At 35.8% G+C, this 11,916-nt stretch overlaps 1 pseudogene; it reads right to left on the bottom strand.

Annotated features, from left to right (window-relative positions):
- Window positions 1–11,447: 11,447 nt before the first annotated feature.
- Window positions 11,448–11,546, bottom strand: LOC132280601 (small nucleolar RNA R71; annotated as a pseudogene).
- Between the last annotated feature and the right edge of the window lie 370 nt (window positions 11,547–11,916).

The following is an 11,916-nucleotide window of genomic DNA, read 5'->3' as shown; positions in this document are numbered from 1 at the left end:
CTCCTAGCTATTAAACAGAATTCAGTATAAATAAATAAACATAGAAAAGAATTATTGCATTTATTCAGAAAATTGTACTCAAATAAATATATCTTAGCATCTTCTTATACTTGGTTTTATTGCAAACAATTCTAGCAAACCAGCTGCTGGTTTCTCAGCTTCCATTAGCCTTGTATTCCTAGCTGCTGTAAATAGTATGCACCTTGATGAGAAGAGTAATATAAACTGTTATCAAATCAGCCATTATTATTCCTAATTTTGAATTCTCTTTATGGTATAAGAGCATTCTAGTTCTGATGAGGAACCGGGTCCTACTTTCTCCATGGGTGAAGAAAATTCCCAAAGCACTCAATCTCCATTGCTTATCAATCCTACACCAAACACTGGTCTGCCAAATCTTATTTCCATCAATGCAGCAACCTAATTACCTTTGAAACTCACGTCTTCCAACTATCCTTCATGGAGAGCCCAATTTCATTCTCTACTCTTCGGATATGATCTCCTGGGTTATCTCAGTGGCTCTACCCCTTGTCCTTCTGAAACCAGTGTCAAAGACAAGATCAACTCCTCCTCCTTGCCATTTTTGCATCACTTTCTGGAACCGTAATGCCCTTGGTGGCTTCAGCCAAAACTAGAAATTTAAGACTGTTAGTCATTTGTAGCTTGTGGGTCGGACTCATCATAACACAAGTAAGGACTCATCCAAAATAGATGGACATGTAGAAGAGATGGTCTATTGAGAGTCATGGTTAAAATTTAAAAAAGAAAAGCTATCATGAAAACATTGCATGTCATGTTGTTTGCAAAAATATATATTTCATTTGACATTTAAGATATAGCAACCCTTATACTAATAAGTCATGAGATAATTAATAATATGTTAAAAATAATTAATTAAATATGCAACTCTATATTTAATTAAACATTTAAATTGAAACAAAATAATAATAATAATAAATAAAGAACCTGGACCGATGCTAGTATTGAATACTGTGTCCTTAAGACAATTTACACCCTGTATGGTGCTGACGGACTTTGTGGCGCTTGTCTCTCAGGATATAACGGTTTACATCCACCAGTAGCAGCACTATAAACTCGTGGATACAACGAACCTCCTCCATGTAATAGTCTCTCTGACTAAAAAATGCATCTATATTATATAAATGCTAAATTGGGTGCAATCCGAACCAAATGGTTCGAGCCAATCTTAATATGTCTCGATGAAATTGGATTAGGGTTTAAGTGGCTCGGACCATTTGACCTATAGTTTGAACCCACTTGGGTTGGGTTCAAGTCTAGAGAGGGAGAGATAAGAAGAAAATGAATTGAACAAATTGCAAATGGCAACCCAATGGGGTATTTATAGAAATAGAAGTGTCTTTTCGGATTGGGTATGTCTCTTCATCATTGGACACAACCATTCATATGTGTCTCTTCATCACTGGACACAACCATTTATACATGTCTATTCATTACTGGACATAACCATTTATATGTGTTTTTTCATCACTGGACACACCCATTGCAATAGGTTGCATTGGTTCACATTGAATAGGTTATATCTATTGGTTTTGAGTTGCATCTTTTCATTCCACAACCAACCATTGATCAAACCTGTTCAATCAAAGTCATCTATTGATTACTGATGAAAAAAATTTCATTTAAAAATTCTAACAATCCCCCACATGAATGGAAATTGACGGCTTAAATGCAAAAAATGATCATGCAGACACTAGAGAGAGTATAGTCGAAAAGTTATGGCATCAGGATAGATAGTTTTTGGCCTTGAACCTTCTTTAGTATATTACTATCCGATTTACTAGCTAACCAGTGAACGTGATGTCTTGAATTATTTAGCTGTTTGTGTAAATCAAGACAATAACAAACACACAATACCTTTCCTCACAGAGTTGGTTCTAATTGTTGTGTTCATTTTGGCCTTGACCAACTCCTGGCATTTATGAGAGCTCTAGAAAACTTAGCCTTTATATTTCCCATGAAAGCGGACCCACTTCAAACTCATATAGGTGACTTTTTATTAAGAGTATCCTGTAACGATTTGAATCTGTGGATCCGGACCGTTACCCGGGTCCATACCGGAACCCGAGGTCAACTAGGTCACACCATTAATTTTCTTGAGTTCCTTGACTAATTTACAAAGAAATCCAAGGTTCCAAAATGTCCCAAGTCAAGCTTACAAGGAGGTCCAAACATTACAGGTCAAGGAGGGGGTTGTCAGCCGGCTGATGGCCTATAGTCGGCCGGCTGACAAGGCAGGATCGGTCGACCGACAAGGCAAGGTCGGTCGGCCGAAACGATGGTGAGGAAAATGGCTCTCGGGACTTTCACTGTGAAGGCGTTTTGGTCAGCTGACGATGGGGTTCGGTAGGCCGAACCTGGGGTTTCGGTCAGCTAATGAGGAGGATCAGCTGGCCGAAACATGCATTCCTGGGTTATCAACTTACTCGAAAGGCCACTGTCTGCACTCTTAACCCACCAAACCTTCACTGAGCCTGTTTAGCGACTGATTCCGAAACTCAAGGTACAAAAATATGATGATACAATTTTAAAGGGTATCATTAGTGAATTGTAATGCAACATTCCCTTTCCATTCATCAACAAGTGTACACTTAGTCCCAAATTTATAACATTTTCAATCAAGTGTTATGGTCTAACTACATGACCATGGTTGACAAAAATAATTACACTTCACAAAATTTAGAGACTTTACAAAAATGGGAAAAATATACAAAAGGTATAAGGTGAACTTTTAGTCATCCTCATGCTTGTGGAAGGTCCGCATCAACTACGTCTTTTCTGATTCCTGAAAAATATTAAATAATGGGGTGAACATAAAGCTCAGTAGGTAGCGCCTAAGGCACACCCCTTGCAGCCCCGTGAATCCAAACAAGGAATAGAGCAGTAGGAGATAGGGATCATACAATGTCGGGGTAATATCACATAACGATCAATCTCAAGTATACACAATCTGATGTAATGGAATGCAATGCGTGCCAATGTCACTCCCCACTTTCATCATTCAAAACCATTACTTTCAAACGGTTAATATAACCTGCCCTTTGGTGACCCCGCAGCGACACGAGAGAAGATTGGCTAGTGTCCCTGACCCTTGGTACCCTTGTGGCATCATTTTGGGCCCAGCTAGCTCAACCATGCTAGAGCATTCTCCCTAGTTCCTTCTAGGCTATATTAACCATCCGGCGCTTTGGTACCCCCGCGGGGATCGAGTTTTCACAAAACCTTTTCATCAAAATTCTCCCATGAAAATCCACCTTTTCATTGTTTCAAAGAAAATCATTTCCATCCATGCGAACCCAATGATGTGTATATATATGTCTCATGCCTTCAATGCTATGTTACTAAGGGATTTTCAACAATACCATTAGGCATACTTTCCAAACATCATAGCTAGCAATTTAACATTTTAGACATAAAAACTTAACATTTATCATACTTTTCAAGTAAACCAACAATTTCACATAATCACATGTTTCATACCCTCAATTAGATCATCTAAGGAAGCAATCAACTTAATTTAAGCATGCTTAACAACAATTCAAGTAAAGAAACTCACAAAAGTGCAAGAAAAGTGTGAATTAGAGACCCCTACCTTAAGATTGTGCAAAACCCCCAATTGTGCCCTAGAATTACGAAATTCTTATAGTGCACCAATCACTAAATTACTCTGATTAAATGAAAGAGCTCGTCGTGAGCTTCGATTTGCCGCAAACGGCACCCCAAATGATTAAGTATTGGGAGAGAGATCTAAAGTTGAAGTTGTAAATGGAAAAAGAAAAAGAAAATGCAAGATGAAGGGGAGAGAGAGAGAGCTAGCGGGAGAGAGGAAGAAATGGAGACCAAAATGTGGTCTCCTAGCCTTTTTGTGCAAAAGTGGTGGGTCCTACCTTTTCTTTTTATTTTTCCTTTTTCTTTTGCCTTTAATTTACACCACATACATATATATGTACACAATTCAATATAAAATGCACATAAGGCACATCACATAAAACTCTTGGAGTGCAAATGGACCCAACCAAAATCCCGTACGCTAAACGTGAAAAGACGAAAATGCCTTTGTGGCGACAAAAATTCCAGAAAAAAATTAAAATTGCTGAAAATTGAAAACATCACATATCCTACTATACCCCACTTGAATTTTCAAGGTATAAGAGTCATGAAAAGCGTAGCTTATCCTAATCCTCACTGTAAGTAACACTGTCTCATCATAGAAATGCGCAGAAGATTTATATCTTCCCAGTGCTTCTGGTGAGTCACTCAGAATTTCTGCTGTCCCTTTAAACTTAGTTCTTGGGATCTCTAGTCAACTAGGTTGGGTTTCCATTAAGATGACTCGTTAAGTTTCGGCTTTTAATCCCATTCTCCTCGATGATCCGTACAATTTCTGTCTACTACAACCTTCAATTTTATATGTGGCCATATGGTTGTATATAGAAATATTATACTCTGTAGAGATTTCCCCAATTGAGAACAAATGTATACTTTGTGCCCTAAAATTGCTTTTTAGCAATATCATTTTCTTTAGTGGCACAAGTGTAGACTTACTTTGAAATGTCCTTTAGGTATCGTCTTTGAGTTATATTAAGAACATACAACTACACCTTTAATATTAAAGACATATCCACCTTTGGATTTGAAATCTTTAATATCCCACATCCAGATTTAATCACTGTTACACCTCTAATTTAGCTAGATACCTCGATCTATACAATATTTAACTTTGGGTGTATCTCAACTACCCAATTTTTTTTTTTTCCTTTTTAGTGATCCTATCTTGAATTGAAAGTGTGCAATTAATCACAGTTATTAAGATGCCTTGCAGTCTCAACTAGTGATATACTTTGATTAGTATTTATATTTAAGATTTACATTTACAAAAGTTAGCTAGACTTTTGTTATCATAACTAGTATTATCTTAATCTCACTATATTGAGAATATACTGTGTTATCAGATGTTAAATCTTCCATATCAAATATACTAATTAGTATATCATTAATTTTTTAAGCCATACAATGACTTATGCATCACATTAATGTCATTGTCTCGGTAGTAGCTTTCATCTACTCAAGGACTTATAAGCTTGCACACTTGTCTTTTCAATTGGAACAAGCTCTTCAACTGGAAAAAGAACTCTTCTAGTTGTTCATAATATTTTCCTATTAGGAAATAACATGCACTATTGTTATAATACTATAAATGATTTTTGGTTCTATCCAAAAATTTACTCAGAACCCCCCATATTTATAAGTATTTCTCTTAAAATGAGGTGACTCGTACCAAATTTCATCTATAGATAATATCTCCCCACAACTTTGGGGTAATCCTGAAATTTTATTTCTGATGTAGTAATTATGATTTTTCAACTTTGGAAATACCATATATTAAATACTTCACCTCATCTACCTTTTCAAGGTTCCATATTCGGTTTTCAACAAATATGTATAACGGTCTCTAGTGCATATGTACTCACTTTATCACTTTATCTCTAACTTATTCTTATAATAATTTACTGATATTACTATGAATTAATGTAAGAGATATTAATTAGATTGGGCTCTAAATATTTGCTTCTACATTTCTCATATTTATGACTTGAGTTATTTATGTTTAGGTTCATGTTAAGTCAGTTATATTAACATGCCATAACCTTTCATGTGTCACACATCACATAACTCAATCATTTCAACAAATAACTCATGTATTATTTAAGTTTTGGATATATCACCACATAGTGAGCACTCACTTCTTAGCTATCATTACTAGCTTAGATTAAACACACTCTTCTCATATCTTACTACTAGATTATGATGAACACCTACTTCTTTGCTATTACCATAAGCTTGAAGTTAAATTTGCTCAGATATCAATTCTAGTAGTTCTTAACTTTAGTACACACTTATCTAAGTAGTCTACCTTGGTAGTAGAGATATTTGTTTTGAAGAATATTCTTAAAAAATTACTATTTTACAAATAGTATTATTCTCTCCTACAGGAGCAGATATGATGTATAACTCAAATACTTTATGGCTAAAATGGCTACTCATCACCCTCGTGTTTTTTACTACCAAGTTGAGAGTTTGAACCAACTAACAGATTTTCATCTTCTTCCTAGGTTCTATGCACCTCATTATTCATTTTAGCTTATAGCTAAGCTAACTAGTTTGCACCTTAGTAACATTTTAGCTTTTAGTTAAATTGTACATTTTGTTGGACCAAGAAGGGGGGGGGGGTGAATTAGTCAAATTCTTTGCAAATAAAACTTAAAAGCAAATTAAAACACTGAAGTCTAAGAACTGCAACAGATTTTACAAGGAAACCCTCTTAATAAGGAAAACTTTGGGTTTTAGCCTCAGCCAATGCAAGCATCCACTAGTTGTAAGTAAGCTATTACACACTCAGCTGTCTCACTCTCTGCACACACCCTTGTATCAGAAGTAAACACTAACTTTCATACACTTTACTCACATACTAGCACCAAATAGTGTAAGCATACACTCCCTCTGTCCTACGCAACCCTACCTGGACTATACAAGCTCTTAAAGCTCACTAAATATATCATAACAAATGTAAAATAGAATAGTGAGTTATACCAGGGGTATTGTAGTTATTTCACTTAGAGAATGTCAGAATATTCTCTGGACAATGATTGGTTTATGGTGCCATATGGAATTCCTTTTCAGGGTATGAATACATTCCAATGAAACCTGTATGGCTATATATCTCATGTTATAGTAATAAGCCTCCTAAGCCTTGTGTGAGCTACATTATGCCATATACTCGAAATGCCAAGAACAATGAACAATATATGAGATTTGAATATAATTTGTGAGCTAATTCAACTCAGAGATCCTTATGGTGTGTATATATATTTGAATATAATGATCAAAGCTGTGGAATAACTGCTTTGTTGCTGCTGATTGAGAGGTGGTTCAGAGGTTCAATACAAACTTAAGTTCATTCCAGAGATTCCTAAAGGCTGAGACAAGTTTGTTTTACTATTTCTCAACTGCAGAATTAGTATTCATGTTTATATTCTTGTTGTAGTTAAGTTTGATGGCTCAAACCTCTATCTGTGCTTTGTTTTTCTAGTTTAGCCTTTTAATATAAGTGCATATGTATGATATCGTGTTGTGAATTAAACTTTTATCATCTGAACAAGTTTATATAGCTAAATCAAGGCTATTGAAGTTGAGTTTTGCACAAGATGATAGTCATTTGTGGTTTTGACATTTGGAACCCTAGGTTTTAGGATTTTCTGCAGAATAAGGCATTTTGAATATTGTCTTTGATATACCATGCTTGTTTCATTGTGTTCATTATCTGAGTATATGTAGATAGTTGATATAAATTTATGAGAACAATTTTCTGGTCTGTGATAATACAAAATTCCATATTTACCCTTTATACTATAGTTTCAGCAGAATGAAGATTTGTTGTTGTTACTTGATACTTTAAGCTGTATAATCACTCTTATCATTTGTAATAGATTAAGTATTATTGTAATACATCCTTTTTTATGTATTTGGAGAGTTGTGAGAACTCATAGGGTCCGAGCAGGGTTGCTTAGGATAGGGGGAATGCATGTTGTAGACATTAAAATTTTAGTGGGCTTTGATTTTGACAAATTGACCCATCAAATGTGGGTTTAATGTTTAATTAAGTTATTTAACTAGCCCAAGCTTAGTCCACTTAAATTATTTAATTAGCCTAGTCCAAATGATTAAGTGAAAAGATAATTATTCCTGATAAAATATATATTTGGAATAATTATTTTTAAGGATAATTATCATAGTATAACCGGCTCGGCCCAGTTATGATTTTATCCTTATCAGGAGATGACATGTGTCATCATCTTATGGATCCAAGAAACCTATAAATACAGGCCTGAAGGAAAAAAGAGGGGAGACAAATTCAGAAGGTCCAAAAATCCAAAGACTCATAAATTGAGAGACTCAGAAATCCAAAGGTCTAGAAATTTAGAGAATCAGAAATTCAGAATTCAGAAATCCAGAAATCTAGAATTCTAGAGAGAAATACAGAAACTCTGCCCAAAAACGAAGAACACCAAGCATATCAAATCGTGCCGTTCTTCATCAAATTTCACGGTGATCAACAACAAGCACATCAAATCGTGTCGTTCTTCATCTAAATTCCACGGTGATTCAAGATTAAGCTTGTGTAGCCTTTGGATCCAACTAATAAAAAAGAGATCAAATCAGAGGACCTTATTCTTTTGTAAAGAAAATTACAGAGGATTGTACTCCAATTTTTCTAATTTAATAAAATATTATTTTTGCTGATGAGCGCTGAAAAGCGTGTATTTAAATCCCTTAAGCTTAGGCATTCTAGTACCTTTATCTATCTTACTTTACCGTTTTAAATTGATTTCGTATTATTTCCATTTTCAGGCACTTATCCCAAAAATAAGCTAACTCAGCCAAATAAGAGCTTAATTCAAGCTATTCTGGGATTAAACAAAGAAAGGAGCAAAGTGGAGAAAGAAAGAAGCAAATGAAGCCAAAGGTGGGAAGCAGCAAAGTTCGATCGATCCAACTTCAAGGTTCGATCGATCAAACACTGATCGATCTCAGCACTTCAAGAAAGATCCAAACCTTGACCCAAAGCAGAAAACAGTAAAGTTCGATCAATCCAACACCACCCTTCGATTGATCGAACACTTTTGTCCTTATTCAAATAATTGATCTTATCCACAACTATACCACCCATTAACCACTTTTGTCCTTTTCCCAAAAATATCTCCCAAAATATCTTGGATTTGTCTTTTCCCAGAAAGCTTAACCAGTTGGATCGATCCAGCCTCAGTTCGATCGATCCAAGTCCAAGGTTCAATCGATCGAACTTCCTCCAGTGCGAAAAAGTTAAAAAGCCAGCTTGTTCAATCCGTCCTCTATCCAATCATTAGAGAATATTCTTTGTACGACCCCAGCTCATTTTGTGTGTCACTTGACCTACCTATAAAAGGAATATGATGCACTTTTTGAGACATATACAATTCTAGGGATTATTCTCAAAGGAGGCAAGCTTAGAGGAGGAGGAGGCTAGAGACACCATTGGAGACTCTTCATCAACAAGGAGCAGATTTCTTCCATGGAATTAGCCCTTGAGGGTTGGAGTAACATCACCATGAGTGGCTAGACATCCTCTTGGGGCTAGAGTTAGCCCCAAACATGCTTTCTATATCTTAATCTTGTGTATTATTGAGGGATTAGTGTTGTAATTAATATTTTGACACTTTGATATATATAGATCTTGATTGTTCAATGATTTATATGGTTAAATGCTTTCAATTGATCATTTCATTCTATCCATATGTCTATGTATGTTAGAATAGATGTTCATGTGTTTGTCTCTAAATTTTGTGTTATTGATGCATGTCTATGTGTATTGATGCTATAGATTTAGAGATTGTCAAAACATAGTGCTTAATGGAATGCTCTTGTGATTTTCTTGATGGTTTATACTTATTCCTTGATGGATTGTGCCTCTCCCCTAGTTTATTTTCATGCTAGTAGTGTAGATGTAGTGTAGTGTTAAATGGGAGGACAATCCATGCTTGTTGTTTGATGATCCAAGCTTTTGAATGCAAGTAGCATATATCTCTAACCTTGTGTTGTATTTGGATTGTGAGCTTAATGAAAGGATTAATGACTTGTTTTGATCTATTGTGCCTTTCACATGTTGTTTAGACAATATATATTTCATTGCTTAGATATATTATGCCTTTCACATGATGTTTAGACAATACATGCTTAACTAGTCATCCTTGCTTGTTGAATCAACTAAACAGACACACACACACACCAATATTCCAACACACCATTTGCCCTCATTAATCACTTGTCAATGGTATAGAAATGCATTACTTGGTGGTGATCTCTAAACCCCAAGACTCTTCTCTCTTTTACTTACTCTTAATTGCATTCTTTTGTTATCACTTAGTTTACTTTAGTTGCTCTCTAGTCTAATCAACCAACCAACCAATTGTTTGATCACTCGACCTACTAGCCCTAATAACAACTCCACAACCTTGTTTGACCCTCACAATCCCTTGGGACGATCCCTACTCCCCCTAGCTATATTTATAGTGAAAGGTAATAGTGGCTTTTATAAATGTAAAACTCTTGCCCTTGCCTTAATGCACACTCTCAAACTTGATGGTGTAGGACGACGAGAACACCGATCAGTTTTTGGCACCGTTGCCAAGGATTGATTTGATTTGGCAAAGTTGGATTTGTAGAATCAATTAGGATTAGTACTCTTTTGATTGTGTCTTTACTTAACTTTTATTTTTCTTTTTGGTTACTTATTGTGTTGTTCTTACTTAACTAGGTGCATTGTTGGAGAGGAAGCAAGCAAAGGAGCATTCAAGCAAAACAAAGAAAGTAAAAAGCTAAAAATTAATTTTTTTTTTTTTTGCTAAGCTAAGCTTTAAATTTGGAGTTGAAGTGCTAAAGGACCTTTGTGAGACTTTCTTTACTCAATCCCTTAGTTAAATCGTCGGCCAGCGTGGAGGCTTGTTTTTAATTGTTCTTTACATCATTATTGTTAAAGTATGGGAGTATGAATTAAGTGTTTGTGGAAGAAGTTTAATTGCATTGTTGTGAAGGCATCGTGTTTGTCATTCTTTGTGCTTGTTGTGTTTTGCATTGTGCATGCATGGACGTCGTTTATTGAGACCAACTCTTGTCTTTCTTGATTTGCATCTTGAATCCTTCATTAGAAATCCTAGGGGAAGAGGAAGTTCAAATAGAACCAATCTATCAATGGATGACCATAATGATGATCATGTTGAGGACCTTGGTCACATAGACCAACAAGGTATCCTTTATCCAAATGTGCACAATGAGAACATACAAGTACCATTAGGCATGCCTAGGCTATTCATTCACCAACCACCATAACAATAAGGCCAAGCTCCATATGGAATGCCAAGGCCAATGTATGCTCCACAACCTCTCGTCATCAATCAAGGAATTCAAAACCAAGGTGTTCATGTTGCACCTCAAGTAGCTAATCCACCTCTTGCTTTAAGAGACCATTGTGTGTCTAATGAGTATAATGCGCCTACATGCATCCAATTGCCTCCATTTAGAGCACATCATTATTAAATTAAGTCACAAACCATTCAAATGCTTCTTAACTATCATGGAATTCCAAGTGAAGAACCTTACAAGCATTTGGATGAGTTTCTTGAAGTATGTTCCACCGTAAAATATACGGACATGCCGGAAGAGGTTTTAAGACTCAAACTTTTTCCATTCACCTTAAAAGACAAGGCAAAGTATTGGTTTAACAATCTTAGACCTTTTTCAATCACTTCTTGGGCAGAAATGCAACAAGAGTTCTTGAAAATATACTATTCGGTTTCTAAAACCAATGCCATGAGAACCTCAATTCGAGAATTTTCACATGGGGATGGAGAAACGTTTCATGAGGCATGGGAACGCTTCAATGAGTTGCTTAGGAAGTGTCCATATCATGACATGCCCAAATGGCAATTTGTTTAATATTTCTTTGAGAGCTTATCAGACAACTATAAGGGTATGGTTGATGCTTCCATGGGTAGCTCATACACCGATAGGCATGAGGATGACGTGTGTCGTCTTTATGAGAGCATGAGTGAAAATTCTTTGCATAGAACACTATCATCCAAGAATGGTAGAAATTCACAAGGTAGGAAGAGTGTTGGCTTACATCAAGTCGACCATTCGAATGGAATAGACGCTGAAATGAAGTCTTTATCTCAAAGGTTTGATCAATTTTTGATTAACCAAAACTCGGCGAACCAAGTATCTTCCTTCCCTAACCATTCTCATCGTGCATCAAATGAAACATGTATGACTTGTTCTAGTGTT

Source organism: Cornus florida, unplaced genomic scaffold, assembly GCF_030987335.1.
Source record: "Cornus florida cultivar Cherokee Brave unplaced genomic scaffold, ASM3098733v1 CherokeeBrave_3.0.0_Hap2_Chr10, whole genome shotgun sequence".
Lineage (NCBI taxonomy): Eukaryota > Viridiplantae > Streptophyta > Magnoliopsida > Cornales > Cornaceae > Cornus > Cornus florida.
Note: the sequence above shows the minus strand (reverse complement) of the source record. Positions and strands in the feature narration are given on the sequence as shown.